The sequence below is a fragment of the Carassius carassius genome, chromosome 14 (assembly GCF_963082965.1).
Source record: "Carassius carassius chromosome 14, fCarCar2.1, whole genome shotgun sequence".
Lineage (NCBI taxonomy): Eukaryota > Metazoa > Chordata > Actinopteri > Cypriniformes > Cyprinidae > Carassius > Carassius carassius.
The window spans coordinates 10,999,126-11,003,486 of NC_081768.1; the positions used below are offsets into that span (position 1 = coordinate 10,999,126).

Below are 4,361 nucleotides of genomic sequence, written 5' to 3' on the forward strand. Positions count from 1 at the left end.
TACATATATTCGTGTTTAATTAATTGTATTTTGACCAGGTGATACTATCCAAAGTTTTCAAAGGCTTTGACATAATCCTTCAAACTGGGGGGACAATGTCACAAGAGCGACATTTCTTTAATGCAGAATAAAAGACGCTACATTGATTTTTCCCTTTTGAGACTTTCCTGTCGTTTAAAGCCCTTGAACTAAACCAGCGGTATTTCCTCTGATGAGGAGCAGTGGGGACAGGTCCGCCTTGACAGTGGCTATTTATAGTCCAGCAGGAGAAGAGCACTGAGATGACTCAAAATTAGGGAAGCGGCCAACATTCTGATCAAACCAGAGGAAATCCAAAACCATCTCGAGCATGTCCATAACTGGAGCGACCATTCGCCTGGGGAACGGCCTTTTAAAATTAAAAAGCACAGAATCAGAAACAGGCAACATAGATGCCAGGTCTTCAGCCAGCAGCCGTACAGCTAGTAGCCAATGGGGCTTCTCTGTTTGTGTATTTCTTGAAGGGCAATTATCACTAAGCAGTGCTGATTACAGAGAAGCCTCTATTCCTTTCTGGAAGAGACAGCGTCAATATTTTCCTGCACCTACTCCAGGTAATAACTGAAGAGTTTAGTCTGGTAGCATTTGGACTGCCATTAGAATAATGGAAAAGTATTAGCCATTAGTTGAATGGCTAATCAGTAGCCAGACGTGTAGCATTCAGATGTGGTACTGATCCAGATCAAATTTTACCATCTAAAAGTAGCCAAAACAAACAAAAGGCAGCACAAAATAGCTTTTGACTAATAATGTTTCATAAGTATTTAAATATTTTGCATTAGGAAAGAACATTTGTTTATTTAAGTTAAAATCTAAAATTATATCTCTTTAATATCATGATTGTTTCTCCTAAAAAATGTCACAGATTTCAGTTTGAATGTGATTTTTTTTAATCCAGTTTTTATAGGACAAAATGATTTTTTTTTTCACCCTAGAAATTGCAGGAGAAGCATCTGAGACAACTCTGAAAGAGCACATTTTCCTTGGGCCTTTCATTATCTTTATGAAATTTCGATGAGCTTTAAGTAAAAACTTTTATCTCATGCAGTCTGTTTCCCAGAGCATGTCGACTCCACAGGTCCCCATTTACTTCATTGAGGGGTGAAGACGACCCCAGGTCAAACCCAAACCAAACATCTGAACTTAGATTAGAACGACTGATACAGTCGCACTTTATGGGACGTCCTGAGAACACTTTCCCAACTCTGCCCCCATCTTACAAATCACTGTCTCCACTCAAGCAGCAGAAATAAGGCTCAGCTTCCTGTGCTGCCGTCCCAGAGGCCTTTCTCCTGAAATGAATGTTTCCTCCTTAAAATAGCATTTGTTTGTATTGGGTGTCTGATGGAAGAAGATGTTCATACGGTCTCTTCTCAGAACTCATTACTGTGAACAACATCACCTGCACCACAAGAAGAGGTAAATCAAAAAAATCAAAAAGAAGCCAAAGAAATCTGAAGCCAAATCTTCATTAGTAATTTTTTTTTAGCAAAGCTGATTTGTTAACAACAGAAAGCTGGTTTTCATATACAGCAAGAGAACAGCAGAGACTGTTCATTAAAACCTGTCAGCAATTCAAGTATATAATCAGAGCATAAATATACATGGAGAACTTGCCTCATGAAGAGTTTAATTCGACTTTCCAGTTACACAAATGTTTGGGGCAAGATGTCACATATTCATTAGTGCAACTGTTTACAAGAAAATCTTATAATGGGCTGTTTAGCACCAGGTTCTGTGTTACTCAATGCAGTAGAAAATGTTGTCACACAAGAAAGTCACTGAGAAATGAATATGTTTGTAACTTTGGGGGAGGAGGGATAAAATATTAAGATATTTTCAGCTTTATGATGTTTATCAGTATGTTTGTAAATAATTGGATTTTTTAGATCTAATTTTTTAGAATTAGATTTATTTTTCTCATGCATTATATGTCTAGAAGATGCTGTAATACATTTACAGATGTAGACATTTAGAAGACTTTGGAAGAGATTGCAAAAAGCACTGTTTTGTTTGAGAATAATGCTTTTAGATACCTTTTTTTATCTGCAAAAGAGCTTTCTGAGTTTCTCTGTCTCTTCCTCTAAGATGTCCAAACTAAAGGCATCTCCGCTCGGCAAGTGTCCTCCACCCAAAGTGCCCTGCTTGCTATTATGTGTGTAACCCCGTCCAGCTGTCTTGCATTCACACAACCCAATCTGGACTTCTCAGCACGAATAGCATAGGCCCATGACGTTTAACAGCGGAGAGGGAAAGAGACATACGGAACAGTTTCAGAGCTCTGATGAACAGAGAAATATAAAAGCTGCTGAGATTTATGGGCTGAAGAACGCCAGAGCAGCTTCTGATGGGAGCAGCCTGCCCGTGACTTCTCAGATCTCGGGAAGTTCTGGGTGGATGATCAATTGCAAAGTTTGAAATCGCTAAACAGAAACTGATGGTTGGAGCGATTGAAATCGTCCCTTTTCTTGGTGTCGCAGGACTCTTAGCATGTAAGGTATGTTCTAGCGAAACACAGATCCTGTCTTCTATCTCTGGTAGACCTATCCAGACCTTTTCCCACACTTTTTTTTTTTATCTTTCTATCCCTAGTTCCTTTTGTTGGGAAGTGTGCCAGCTTGGCCAGTGTAGTGCCAGAAAGATTTCACTGAAGAGAGAATAAGGAAAGTCCACCAATATATACATGGAGGAGAAAAAGAATAACTTGTAATAATAATAAAAATGATAATAGCAATTATGTGGTTATTAAAATCTGATTTGTGTTCTGCTGCATAGATAATATTCCTCTCCCTCTCTGTTTAATCTCTTTCTCTGTATATATTGTCCTCTTTAGCTCTCTCTCTCTCTCTTTCTCTCTTTCCCTCGTTCTGTTCTGCGGCCTACATTTTGCTGTTTTTGGGGTCTTTGATCTTTTACTGCGCTCTCTTTGCTACACATTCCCACTCTCAATCTTTCTCCGTCAAAAAGTAAACTGTTTTTATCTTCCTTCCACCTTTTTTATTCCCATCTTCCTTCTTTTAATGGGTCTCTCCCTTCCTGTTCTTTGGTTTGTTTTAGAGCTGAGATTTGGCAAAGAGGTAAAGCTGTAACTCTTAACAAAAATTGAAACAATTTATCATCTTTCTCAATGCACACATGACGTTACAATCTGTGTGTGTTCGTGTCCTATTAAAATGTTCAGAGGAGAATGTTTTCTTTCATTACCTCCAATCAAGCAGTTAATATCTCTCAATTATTTGGATATCAAATAGGGGTAACTGGGGTTAGTTGTCACACTTGATTTGATTTGAAGTCAGTTTCTGTATACCTAAAAGCCTGGACGACAAAAAGCTTCTTTATCACCATTTTGCCCAGTAAAAATATTGTATTGTTGACCACTTAAGTTTAGGTTTTCACAATGGAGACCTACCATTAATCTGTGTGACTTTTCAGCAAATATTCAAACATTTATGAAACACAAAAACTTGATGTCACTTTAAAATGTATAATGTAAAAAATAAATAAAAAAATTGCAAGCATTTTTTATTTTGCTAACAAGAATATAGTGCATAAATCTGACAATTGTATAATATAACAATTATTATTATTTATTAAGTATATTGTTTGATACTCCACATTTAGTTTGGTTGACAGATGTTAAAAATGTTTACATTTAAGGCCCAATTTAAGAACAAAATTAGCAATACATTCTTTTCTAACAAAAAATATAGTTGATAAATATGACAATTGTAGTATTATTAATATAATATAATATAATATAATATAATATAATATAATATAATATAATATAATATAATATAATATAATATAATATAATATAATATAATATAATATAATATAATATAATATAATGAAAATTTAGTTTGGTTGACATGTAAAATAGTTTACATTTAAGTGAACACACACCCGGAGCAGTGGGCAGCCATTTATGCAGCGGCGCCCGGGGGGCAGTTGGGGGTTCGGTGCCTTGCTCAAGGACACCTCAGTCGTGGTATTGCCAGCCCGAGACTCGAACCCACAACCCTGGGGTTAGGAGTCAATCGCTCTAACCATTAGGCCTTGAATTCCCCCTAAGAGAACTCTAACAAAATAAGCAAGCTATTTTTTGCTAACAATAATTATAGTTGATAAATCTGTCAATTGTATCATTATCATTATTTTTATAAAATAATATAATAAAATAAAACATTATTATGGTTTTTATTATTATTAAAAAAATATACGGTGTAATATTGCAATGTTTTTTTTTTGTGGCAACTTGCCCTGACCTCTCGAATATTGTTGCTTTGTTTTCTACATGTAAAAAGTTGTGTTTATTTACT

General features: G+C 35.9%; 1 long non-coding RNA gene across 1 annotated transcript; it reads left to right on the forward strand.

Moving 5' to 3' along the window:
• The first annotated feature begins 1,182 nt into the window (after nt 1-1,182).
• Nucleotides 1,183-3,010, forward strand: LOC132156534 (uncharacterized). The gene is made up of 3 exons (XR_009437458.1): nt 1,183-1,458; nt 2,128-2,536; nt 2,632-3,010. It is a non-coding gene; the product is annotated as an uncharacterized LOC132156534 (long non-coding RNA).
• The last annotated feature ends 1,351 nt before the right edge of the window (nt 3,011-4,361 follow it).